This window comes from Carassius gibelio, chromosome B2, assembly GCF_023724105.1.
Source record: "Carassius gibelio isolate Cgi1373 ecotype wild population from Czech Republic chromosome B2, carGib1.2-hapl.c, whole genome shotgun sequence".
NCBI lineage: Eukaryota > Metazoa > Chordata > Actinopteri > Cypriniformes > Cyprinidae > Carassius > Carassius gibelio.
The window spans coordinates 8784999-8798913 of record NC_068397.1 but is presented as its reverse complement, the minus strand read 5'-3'; the positions used below and the strand labels follow the sequence as shown (position 1 = coordinate 8798913).

Here is a 13915-nt window from a genome sequence, read left to right as displayed (position 1 = left end):
ACATACATATATATATATATATATATATATATATATACATACATAGATACATACATACATACATACATACACACACACACACACACACATACATACATATATATATATATATATATATATATATATATATATATATATATATATATATATATATATACATACATACATACATACACATATATATATATATAACAAAAAACAAAAACAAAATTCGGTTTCACACACTCACACTGTAAAAAAGGCCCCCTCGTGGCCGCTTTGCATCAGACACTTTACTGTGACTCTCTCTCTCCTATGGGAAGATTACTCGCTTCACCTGGACTCTTAGCCAATCACAAGTTGACTCAGGATCGCTGCACGCTGGTTGCATTCTGTCCGAGACTTTTGCCAGTAGTGCACGCTAACTGCACGGACTTAAAACCCGTTTTGATACAACTGCTTTATCCTGTGTGGGTCTTTACAAGTAAGAAACTGTATTTTGTTGTTCCTTTACTGTCATTGCTGATGCTAGATTGGTAGTGTTTTGTCTGTTTAGTGTTGCTAATTTAAGTTCAGGTTTTTCTGCCCGATAAGGCCTCGCGTTGTAATGCTTCTTCCTATGTATAAATGTATAAGTCTCTACTCGGGCATTATTCTTTTGTTACACATTGTGTAATACCAGTTATGCACCCTCTGCGCATAGTTTGTAAGCTATTGCGGTGATATTCGCCTTTAATCCAGTTAATTGGTTATAGAGCACGCACTGTCCGCATGTACACTGGTCGTCAGGTGACACCTCTCAGAACGGCCTGTTGTAGTTATGTGACCAGCAGAGGGAGGCTTTGTATAGCGAATTGTTTATGTTTTCTCATTGTTATAGTTCTAGCAGCCCAGAACCATTGCACAGCCTTTTTCATTCTTTTAATGCCAGTTTCGGCCATGTTAAAATAATATTGTATTTTATTTCTGCTGTATTGTTGGAATAGGATACAGTTAATACAAATAATGGTTTGTTTGCATGATAATCATTCATTTTCATTCAACTAATTATTTTTGTTTTCACTTCTTTATTGTTTCAGAACCACACACACACATCAATGTACATTTCAATCATGCAGTTGTAAATCCAATAAATACTTCCAATGAAGAAATCTTGCGTGATTCTGACCGATCACCCGCTGTGAGCTCTACCTAACAATTCACAAACTATCAAAATCAAAGAAGCCAGTCCTCTTCTAAACACACACACTGGATTGTTTACATTGCAATATGCATTAAAATATATTTTTATCTACATTAAAATGACATAAGTAACATGAAGAAATTGTTTTTCCAATAAACAGTGGGAGATTCAAGCAACATATCCTCTGATGCAGATGTCACAAACACCGTTGCTGATGCAGGAGTGTCTGAAGATCCAGGCATACATGATGGACAACAGAATGATGCTGACAGAATTGCATAGAGCTGAACAGAGCCAAGTGGCTCAAGAGGCTGCCTGTTTCGAATGAATATTGAAGGCACCACAGGAGGCTGAGGTGAGAAGATTCCAGGAAATGCAGGCACTGCATGTGACAAAGCTGACCTAATTGTCACTGCTGGGCAACACTGGCACACACACGCACACACCTTCACTTAAGCAGAAATACTTACCTTTGTAATAACTCACGCTCATTTCCCTCCTGGTGGTCCGCCGTCGGCTGGCGGGTGCACACGCACTCCCGATGGCACATATGTGTTGGACATTATTTCATCTTCCCCTCCACATCCGTCAATATTCATTACCCCGGACATTTCACACACTCACACTGCACGTTGTTTGATGTTGTCTTGTCTAATCGGTGTTTGTTATATTGAATTGGGCATGCGATGGTCGGTGTTCCGGTGTGAGACGCTGCCTAAACAGAGCGATAGAGCGGCGATCAGTTATGACGTCACTGACGGCGCCGCGCTGCCGCAGCGCACCGGAAACCAGCCAAACCATTGTTTTATATTAGTAGGGGGTACCTTGTTTTTGCGTGTATATAAATTAAATGGTCGAATGTAGTATTTTTGTGTTTAATGTTTTATTTGTTGATTACGTGTTTGAGTTTGTGTTTAGTATTAATAATTGGTGTAAAAGTCGAAATGCCTGAAGTAATGGGGTTTTAAACGTCTCTTATTACCCATTTGAGAAGTCCCATGTGAAGGGGGTGGAGTCTGGCCTATATAAGGGCAGGCCAGATTAACACTCATCACTTGTTTACCAAGTCGGGGCGAGAGAGCAACTGTGGTGCCTCAAGCGATCTTTTTTCTAACTCCTGTATATTGTGGATACTTGTATATTGACTTTTTCCATTTGGATTATTCCCTCTTTATTTTCTGTTTGTTGTTTCTTTGGTACTTTGTTCACCTATATATATATTTTCACCATTGGACTGTGTATATTTTTTGGCACTGTAAATAAATTGCACTTGCACATAAGTGCTATTGCGGGCTGAGCCATCATTTAACATCTTTTACGGACATTCACAACGTCCCCAAGCGAGTGGTGGTTCTCGCTTTATCACAATGTTCTTAAGGGTTTGATTAAAACGCTCCACCAGACCATCTGTCTGAGGGTGGTATGGGGTCGTCTTGATGGCGTTGATACCCAGCTGCTGGTATAGTTGCCCCATTAACCGTGTGGTGAAGTTAGTTCCCTGGTCTGTCAGGATCTCCTCTGGAATGCCTACTCTGGAGAACATTTGGACGAGGGCATGGATGATTTTCGGCGTTGTGATGGATCGGAGTGGAAACGCTTCTGGATATCTTGTAGCGTAGTCGCTGACCACCAGGATGTACCGATGTCCTGCACTACTTCTTTCAAGTGGGCCTACGATGTCCGTGGCGATGCGTCTGAAAGGAGAAGAGATCACAGGGAGAGGATGCAGGGGTGCTTTGCCCCGCTGGGAAACAACACTGGTCTTTTGACAGATGGCACATGTATTGCAATATGTCTGAACATCTGTGTATAGTGTAGGCCAGTGGAACCGTGAACTAATGCGTGCATATGTTTTCTGCTGTCCTAGGTGGCCAGCCCAGGGAACAGTGTGTGCTAAATGTAAGACAATATGGCGGCAACATGTTGGAACAACTAAACGTGTCACATCATTTGTCTGCAAATACAACACTCCATTCAACACAACATATTTTTCATTGCACAGATTAGCTGCATTTTCACACCCTGCCTTCTCAAAGAGTGATTTTAAAGACTCATCATCCCTTTGTAATTTCGCAATGTCCTCCGGAATCCTCCAGCCACTAACCTGGAGACAATCCACAGAGGTCTTAGAAACTGGGGTGCCCATGTACTTCCCTAGACGCCGCTGTCGGCGTGACTTCCTAGGGCCCTTTGTGCCGCCCTGCAACAGATTACTGTCCAAGTCCGGCAGTGGCTGCAGACCTGCCTTGGCTTGTGCCCGGGCGACAACAGGACATGACACTTCAACAGTGGCAGAGGGAGTAACAGTTTCAGAGTCTTTGGTGGTTTGTAACAGATAATTTAGTACTGGTAAGTCTTGACCCAAAATCATATCAGCTGGCAAGTTATCAACTATGGCAACATTTAACAAGTACAATTGATCATACACCTCAACAACGACTTCAGCTCTAGGGTACTGCTTTACATCCCCATGTACACATTGAACAGCGGTAGTGCTCACATAATTTACATTTGGCACAAAACATGGTTTTAACAGAGAAAGAGTGCTACCAGTGTCCAAAAGAGCTTGCAACGAATGTCCATTAACTGTCACCTTACACCTATTTTGACTCTCCTCTACAGAGTCTCTAACATTGTCTTCCTCTCTGGGAACATAACAAAATCCAGTCAATTTTGCTTTTCGCACAGGACACACTGATGCTTTGTGTCCAGGCTGTTGGCAATAAAAACAAATTAGTCCCTTGCCCACAGATGATTTTTGTCCTTTTGCATGGTCTATACGATCAGCGTGACTTTTCTCAGCTTCAGCCCCAGAGCGATCAGAAACAGAACGTACAGTACCTCTTGGTGGTTGAGTGCGCAGGCCTCCCCTGTGAGCATTCATGTACTGTTGAGCCAGCTTTGCTGCCGCCAGGCCTGTCATCGGCTCATGCTCCCGTACCCATGTGCGAGTATCATACGGGAGTACACGAAGAAGCTGCTCCAGGATAATAGCCTCACCAATCTCCTCTTTAGTATGCTCCTCAGGCCGTATCCATCGTCGATACAGATTCCTCAAGCGATGGTAAGTTTCTGTTGGTGACTCTCCCGCTGGAACAGAGGACACTCAGAAGCGCTGGCGGTAAGTTTCTGGTGAGATGTTAAATTTCTCCAGCAGTGCCTCCCTTAGATCAGCATACACCTCTGCCTTCTCCTCATCCATCGCTAAGTATGCGTCCAGTGCCTGCCCTGTCAGCAACGAGACAAGTCGAAAGCTCCACTCCTGCTCAGGCCACCCCCAGGTCCTGGCCAACCGCTCGAACCGCCGAAGATAGTTTTCAATGTCTTTCCCCTGCTGGAAGGCTGGCATTTTTGGTTCAGACCGCTGCATTGGCTGATTTGGTGCTGGGACATTTGTGGAGTCTAGGACATGTGCTTGCCTGTCTCGTGTAGGTCCTCTCTGTGCTGCCGGAGTTGGTAGGTCCATCCGCAGACTATCTATGTCTTACGAGGTCTCTGCAGGCCGTGCTGACTGTACGATGGACTCTCGTAGACCACGGAGCTCTCGCAAATATCTCTCTTCCCTCTCCTCTTGTGCATCCAGGAATTTGCGCATCAGAGACACCATTCCTTCACCAGACATTTCACCGGCTGTGAAGGGCTTGGTCTGTGGTGAACTGGCCTTTGCTGATACTCCAGGAAGCCTTGTAGCTGCCTCTTCGTCCTCCGTAGATTCCATTGAATCCCAGGTAACATCCTTTTCAACCACCACCTTCCCCTGGGACCGCAAACCCGTCCTGGGTTTTTTACCTTTTGGCGCTGTCTTGCGGGTTGCCATCCCACCGCTGCCACCAAATGTGATAAAGCGAGAACCACCACTCGCTTGGGGACGTTGTGAATGTCCGTAAAAGATGTTAAATGATGGCTCAGCCCGCAATAGCACTTATGTGCAAGTGCAATTTATTTACAGTGCCAAAAATATACACAGTCCAATGGTAAAAAAATATATATGGGTGAACAAAGTACCAAAGAAACAACAAACAGAAAATAAAGAGGGAATAATCCAAATGGAAAAAGTCAATATACAAGTATCCACAATATACAGGAGTTAGAAAAAAGTTCGCTTGAGGCACCACAAACATGTTACGTAAGTTTGTTGCCGACACAGAACGGGATTGGGACAAGTGGCTGCCTTTTGTGCTTTTTGCCTACAGAGAAGTACCTCAAGCCTCAACTGGGTTCTCACCATTCGAACTGCTCTATGGATGGCAAGTGCAGGGACCATTGGACCTACTGAGAAGAGGGTGGGAAGACCCTGCCTCCAGAACTGAGGAGAAAGGCATAGTGCAGTATGTTCTAGAGATGAGAGATCGACTTGAGCGGTACAGAACCTGCAAGAGGCACAAAAAGCTCAAAAACGATGGTATGACCAGCATGCAAGACTTCGACAGTTCCAGCCGGGGCAGAAAGTTCTACTCCTATTGCCAACATCATCGAATAAGCTGTTGGCCAAGTGGCAAGGGCCATATACCGTGGTCCGCAAGATGGGGCCAGTGACGTATGAGATCCACCACCCTGACAAGGGGAAAGCTAAACAAACTTACCACATAAACCTGTTGAAGGAGTGGAGAGAGTCGACCGGTAAGGCAACAGAGACGTCACTTCTTGTACGGAAGGTGGAGGATGTGGAGGATAAAGGTTCAGAGGCAGAAGCTCAGAGACAGACGTCAGTGGTGAGCTTGGATCACCTAGATGACTTGAAAAAGGAAGAGCTACAGCAGCTGGTGAACCAATTTCCTGCTTTGTTCCGCCAGAAACCTGGTCGGACTGAAATGTGTCAACACACCATACACCTGACCGACCCAGCACCCTCAAGACAGCAGCCTTACCGTGTTCCTGAAAGGTTGGTAGTACCTCTAAAGGAAGAGATCAAGATGATGAAGGAACTAGGAGTAATAGAGCCCTCGGTGAGTGAATGGAGTAGTCCCATGGTCATCGTACCAAAGAAGGATGGGACACTGTGTGTCTGCATCGACTTTCGTAGGCTGAATGCGCAATCAAAGTTTGATGCCTACCCAATGCCACGAGTGGATGATTTATTGGAGAAAATTGGACAGGCTCAGTTTATCACCACCTTGGATCTGTGCAAGGGCTACTGGCAGGTGCCTCTCGATCCAGCCTCCAGACCATACACAGCGTTCCGGACCCCACTGGGGTTATACCAGTTTACAGTCCTTCCGTTTGGCCTGCATGGGGAACCTGCCACATTCCAGAGGTTAATGGATCGAGTCCTCCAGGGCTGCGAGGAATGGTCTGCTGCTTATTTGGACGATGTGGTGATCCACAGTAACTCCTGGCCTGAACATCTTCAGCATGTGCTACAAACCTTGGAGAAGATACAAGCAGCTGGGTTGACACTGAATGTAAATAAATGTGAGTGGGCGCGTCAAGAAGCTGGATACCTTGGATACCACCTAGGCAATGGCCAGCTGCGACCACAGGTGGACAAGGTGGAGGCAATTCGGCGGAGCCCAAGACCCAGAACAAAGAAGGAGGTGAGGTCTTTCCTAGGGTTAGTGGGCTGGTACAGAAGATTTGTGCCAAACTTTGCCTCAATTGCAGTACCCTTGATGGACTTACTGAGTAAGTCAGTAAGCAATCCAGTTCCTTGGTCTGAGGATTGTGAGACAGCATTCAACACTCTGAAAGAAAATATGTGTTCCAGCCCAGTCCTACAGAGTCCATATTTCTCAAAACGGTTCCTTGTACAAGTGGATGTTTCAGCGACAGGAATTGGTGCAGTGTTGGCACAAGGAAGTTCAGGAGAAGAAAAGCCAGTTGTTTACCTTAGTCGCAAGCTGTTGCCCAGGGAAACCCGATACTCTACGATAGAGAAGGAATGTCTTGCCATCAAGTGGGCCCTTGACAGCTTACAGTACTACCTCCTTGAACGAGAATTCGATCTGGAAACTGACCACAGAGCATTGACCTGGATCCAGTCGATGAAAGACCATAATGCCAGAGTTACAAGATGGTACCTGTCCTTGCAACCGTACAACTTCAAGATACGACATCGACCTGGCAAACAAAATGTGGTCGCCGACTACCTGTCCCGGTTCCCAGTCAGTGCGTCGCTTGGAGAGGGGGGAGGTAGTGTGACAAAGCTGACCTAATTGTCACTGCTGGGCAACACTGGCACACACACGCACACACCTTCACTTAAGCAGAAATACTTACCTTTGTAATAACTCACGCTCATTTCCCTCCTGGTGTTCCGCCATCAGCAGCGCGGGTGCACACGCACTCCCGATGGCACATATGTGTTGGACATTATTTCATCTTCCCCTCCACATCTGTCAATATTCATTACCCCGGACATTTCACACACTCACACTGCACGTTGTTTGATGTTGTCTTGTCTAATCGGTGTTTGTTATATTGAATTGGGCATGCGATGGTCGGTGTTCCGGTGTGAGACGCTGCCAAACAGAGCGATAGAGCGGCGATCAGTTATGACGTCACTGACGGCGCCGCGCTGCCGCAGCGCACCGGAAACCAGCCAAACCATTGTTTTATATTAGTAGGGGGTACCTTGTTTTTGCGTGTATATAAATGAAATGGTTGAATGTAGTATTTTTGTGTTTAATGTTTTATTTGTTGATTACGTGTTTGAGTTTGTGTTTAGTATTAATTATTGGTGTAAAAGTCGAAATGCCTGAAGTAATGGGGTTTTAAACGTCTCTTATTACCCATTTGAGAAGTCCCATGTGAAGGGGGTGGAGTCTGGCCTATATAAGGGCAGGCCAGATTAAAACTCATCACTTGTTTACCAAGTCGGGGCGAGAGAGCAACTGTGGTGCCTCAAGCGATCTTTTTTCTAACTCCTGTATATTGTGGATACTTGTATATTGACTTTTTCCATTTGGATTATTCCCTCTTTATTTTCTGTTTGTTGTTTCTTTGGTACTTTGTTCACCTACATATATTTTTTCACCATTGGACTGTGTATATTTTTTGGCACTGTAAATAAATTGCACTTGCACATAAGTGCTATTGCGGGCTGAGCCATCATTTAACATCTTTTACGGATATTCACAACGTCCCCAAGCGAGTGGTGGTTCTCGCTTTATCACACTGCAACAGGCCACAAACCAGATGTTTCAGCCACTACTGGGCACTTTAGCAAGTGCGCTGAATCCTGGTCAGCCTCGACCTCATTCCTCAACAATGCCAGCCTGGACCACAACACCCCCACCAACATCAATCCCTAGTGCTTGGTCCTTGCCCCACCTGTTTCAGCCAGCTGCCCTGCAGCCAATGAATAATCCACATCACCACCACCGGCAATCAGAATCTCCATCCAACCCAGATGAACATCCTAGCACTTCATCCATTATACATGACATTAATAGTACACACTACTACAACATAGTTGTAGTTTTTTTTTGCAAAAGTTAGGAAAGGCTTTGTTTGTGTAGGCCTTTAATGTGCAGTCATTTTGCGCTTGAATTGTTCTGTTTAGTGTTCGGAAGAAACTTCAGAAATGACTACCCTGTGTGTGTTTACATTTCACAGAAATATGCTACCTCATTTTCATTATTAGTATTCTTATTTATTTATTTTTTACTTTTGGAATACATTTTTGGAATATAAAGTAAAAATAGGTCTTTTTTTGGCACAACACACAGCCATTTTTAATAAATGGCTTAAATGTTTAACTGTAAAACATGTTTATTTTCCAATCATGTTTTGTAGCCAACATTTCTGGAAAGTTACATTTGTCTAAAGTTAAACAGGCAAGTTTGGTGTTAAGAATGTTCTATGTTCTTTTTTTTTATATAAGAACTGTGATCGTATTTACGTGTAGCAGCAACTGTTAGCAGGCATTTGAAGGACTAGCTGGAGGCAAAGCTCCCTAAGACCACCACTTATGCACTGAAATAATGGCATAGTGCTTTTGGCTTATGGTGTTTGTGTGGTCACTCATGGGAGATTGAGGTTCAAATTACATGCGCTGTTACCTAATTTTTCAAGGTTTTCTTTTCAAAAATGTATTGTAATTTCAGACAATGTACCAGACACATAGCACTGCTAAAAAAAAAAAACATTTTACTTTCAAGATTTGGAAACATTTTCAGATGTGTCAACTTTACATTCATTACAAATTAAACAGAAAATAAAACCCTTTAAAGCAAAAGTGTTTCCATTCCATCCATTTTAAATCAGACAAAATAAGTTTAGTATATGGTGGTAACATACTAGCATATGAACATAAATGCTAACAGATGAACTCATCAAGAAAAGACAGCATTTATGTTTAAACCATACTGAACATTATTTGCAGGCTTTGGTCATTCATATTGTAGCAAAGTAGCTACACAGTGCATTTCTAATGTGTTGCTGCTGTGTGTGCCCCTGATCATGTACAGGTCCCTCTTCCTCTGCAACTCTTTCTCCCTCCAGAAATTCCTCCTTCTGTACCTCGCAGAAATTATGCAGCACACAGCAAGCAGACACAATGTGGCTTACAAAAGTTATGTGGGCCTCATTTTCTTTAAGAAGGCAACGCCAGCGTCCTTTGAGGCAGCAAAAGGCGCGCTCAACTGTCATACGGGCTTGGTTTAATCTGTGGTTGAAATTGAGCTGCTGTGGTGTTACTGCTCCTCCTTCTGGGTAAGTAGAGGGTAAGCTGAATCACCCAAAAGAAAAAGAGGTACATCGACCCCCCTCATCCTATGGTCCACCACACCTTGCAGAATGATGGATTATCTCTTAATTTTATTAATATTGCAAGATGAATTAGGAAAATGTCATTTTTGCTATTAAAATGTCAAAATACTTTAAAATAGGCCTGTAATATGGATGATATCAAACCGTTTTTTGACAAGCAAACAGAAACAGCATAATTGCAGAAGTCATTTTTGACCAAATTATTTGGGGAAATTATGCTAAGAGGCTAACGATTGGTAAGGATACCACACAACATCAAATTCAAGGACTTCCAGGCACCAACAAATTAAGTATAGTGTAGAGAATGTTTAATGAGAACTCACAGAAAACTATTTCAAAGAGAAAGAGAGGGCATGACATTACCTGATAGATCGTTGGTAATATTTTCGGAAGATGACCATGTCAGAGTTAAGAATTAATGCATGCCTCCGCTTGAAGTTACGAGCGATGCCCGCTCGCCGTTTGCAGTGCATTAGAATGTTGTTTTCTAGCCACATCCGCGATTCATTATAGAAATGTATTGTTTGCATATTGTGGTTTATGCAAACAATGTAATACATTATGGCCAGGGACAAAACCAGCCCGCGCAGTCGTCTCTCCATAGTTCTGTTGTCTCTGTGTTGTTGTTTGATGGCTTTTCCTCTTATGTTGGAATTTTCCCGCACGTAAATTCTGACCAATCGAAAAGCAGTTTAGGAAATACGTCATGGCCAATGAGTGATGTAGATGTTGTCATGTGACAAGGGACAAGGTACAAAATATTTTTTTTACTATTTAAAAGAAACTGGATAAGAGAATATAGCATGAGATAAATATGAACAGAAGATGGCAGTAATGCAACAAACTGGATGCCAGTTGCCGTAAAACACCAAGGAAGAAGAAGCAGCAGCAGCTACTGCCACTAACTGTTGCTGTTTTTTAACGCAACAAAAGTCAGAATTGGGGATGGGCAGTACAACACATTTTGTTTTCGATACGATACCGATACTTTTGATGACCAGTATCGTCGATATCGATACCGATACGATACTTAACTTAATTTTTAGATTATTAAATTCAATTATTATGAATACAATGGGTAAATGATACCTACTTAACTTTATATTTGAAATGCATTTTAACATTCATACACCTTAATTGCAATTTATTAGGTTGTTTTTGTTTACACATGGTTAAAATATGTTTACTGTAGGAAAGGAAATCTACAAATACTATAGTTAAACTATATTCACTTTACCATGGTTCATTGTCATAAGGGACTGCAAGTAAATAGGCTGTTGCATGCATCTTTAAAACTCAAATATAGTTGATAAGAAAGTGATTATATTAAAACAGATAGTACAGGTTTAGCCTAACATTCCATATACATCTCCCCAGTGTTCCTGTCTCCCGCTCCCTCATCATGTGTCAATAATTTCTGATGGGTTTCTTAACAAGGTATCTGGAGGAGGGAAACAATTATTATTTAATTAATAATTGTTTTTTTATGTATTATTGATTTGCACCAGAAATAAAGTTAACTATAATGTAAGTATAATTATATAGATATTTGCACTACAATTCCTTAAACTTCTGTCTAATTAAATTAAAAATATTATTTTTTGCACTGGAAAGAACATTCTAGAAGTCTAATTCTATTGATTAAGTTTGCACAAGGCTACAGAAAACTTTTGTTTATTTTTCTTTAATGCTATATGTTGTATTTGTTTATGTAACTTGTATTAAGTTAAAAATAAAACGTATTAAAACTAAACAAATCTGGTACATTGTTGGCAAAATGATCATGATAGCCTTTATATTTCACATCTATGTCACATAGATGTGAAATATGTGGTTCAGTCTTGTATATTGATTAGGCCTACTTCGCTATTCTATAAATATATAGGCCTAATAAGTTGTATTATAATATGCTATAATGTATGAAATATATTTATCTAAATGTATCAATTCGTTTCCACAATATTCACCAGAAGTCATTATTTCAGGAGTTATTTTTTTTTTTAATTTCCATGGGGGCAAGTCACTGGGAGAGAATTCATTTTGTAAATGCTTGTTTTGAGACTATGGTGAACTTGAGACGGTTTTGCATGGGGCACTTGACTTGAGTTCAGACCCCGAGGTCTTAAAGTGACAGAAGCTGCTAATAAAGCTGCTGTCGCCATTTGTTTCAATGTTAATCAAACATCAGAAAGAAAGTAATTCACTGCCCTTGACTGAATCACTTTTTGTAAAATAAATGAGAATGAATGTTGAATTTATAGAGAAAACTATGTATTGTATATTTGATTACTTTATACAATATTATTCAAGTTTTTCAAGTAGGTATTTTCTTAATTGTATATTGCAAAGGAAATGGCAACTGTTATTCTTAATGATTCTAGAGTATATTTATGTAACACATCTTCAGCAGTGTTTTAGAAAAATGCGGGGGGGGGGGGGGTGTTAGGGGGTTCTCTCTCTATAGTTATTTCATTATTGATTGATTGATAGTGGCACTGTACATATATTGTAAAATATTAAAAAGTACTTATTGAGTACCAGCATTTTTTCCCATTTCATTCACTGTTGATAATATAAATATATCTTCATTAAAAATTATATGAAAATGTAAAAATAATCTTCAAATAATTTCTACCATTTGGTAGATAAATCTGTGTGACCTATGTGCATTTTTTGTCATTTAAAGATAAGGCATCATGTGGCCAGATTGTAATAGGAGATACAGTTGGCAAAAAGAGAGAGAATCCCTGGCAGGTATTTCTTGATTCTTTTGTAAAATCTGTGTAATCATATAATGCCAAATGTTAATACCAATACTGACAATTATCATATGTTATACTGAATATTCAGCAAAATAATTTTCTGTATTTTGTAGGCTCTTATACTCAATCATTTGGGCAGGCTTTTTGTGGTGGAGTTCTGATTGATGAAAACTGGGTTCTCACTGCTGCTCACTGCCTAGAGACAAGTACAAGGTTCAGTGTCAGGCTGGGTATGTAAGACAATTTGATATAAATTTAAGTATTCTATCATAGTGTTAGGCTTTTTATCCTCCATTAGAATTTTTAGAAGATGCATGACTAAAGCAATTTGCCACAAAATAAACTGCTAGAAAACATAGATTACAGTGATGTTGTTTACTAAGCTTAGGCCTCATAAGTGAAAAGAAACACCAAAAGACAGTCTAGCTACAGTGTTACTTTCCAGCGTATTAATTCCACTCATGGTGTCCCAACTATTTGGCGGATAGCAGTGAAAGCTTCCTGAGAAATTACACTTTGTGTTTGTGACAGTCCTAGTCTCTGTAAAAAAAACAACAGCAAATGCATAAGGAAGCAGCCTTCCTTTTTTTAACCAACCATAAAACATAGCCAAACATAAACGCTCTCTGGCTTTGAATTCTAATTGTATGGCCATCTCTCCATGTGACTATGACCAATTGAGGACTGAAGAATCTGAGATGACTTCCTGTACAACAATCTATTGCCCACCCACAATACTGTGGACAATGATATAGCTCTGTTTCGCTAGGCTACACCAGCCAAGTTTTCCACATACATACTCACAGCATGCCTCCCTAGCCAGAACCTGGCCGAACAAATGTTGTCACAGACTGTCACAGTCGTCTCTGGCTGGAGGGAGGGAAAAGAGATCTCTCGTCACATCAGTTCAACTCTCAACTTCATTGAAATTCCAATTATAGACAACAAAGAGTGTTCCAGGCATATGATGAACAACCTCACTCAGAACATGCTTTGTGGGGGAATGCTGGGGCAAATCAAAGATGCTTGTGAGGGGGACAGTGGGGGTCCAATGATGACACGGTTTCATGATTTGTGGTTCCTCATAGGTCTGGTGTCCTGGGGAGAAGGCTGCGGGCAAAAATACAAACTTGCCATCTACACCAAAGTGTCCAGCTATTTGGACTGGATAGATAATGTTCGTCAGAGGTAGGATAAAGTTTAGACCCCTACCTTTCTATCCTGTTTGCCTCACATAAAATATAAATCAGAAAAAAACAGTGTGCTCCCTATAGTTCTTTGG

General features: G+C 41.5%; 1 long non-coding RNA gene across 1 annotated transcript; it reads left to right on the top strand.

Annotated features, from left to right (window-relative positions):
• Positions 1–307: 307 nt before the first annotated feature.
• LOC127951395 (uncharacterized) lies at positions 308–13891 on the top strand. The gene is made up of 3 exons (XR_008152651.1): positions 308–463; positions 1323–1517; positions 13722–13891. It is a non-coding gene; the product is annotated as an uncharacterized LOC127951395 (long non-coding RNA).
• Positions 13892–13915: the final 24 nt, after the last annotated feature.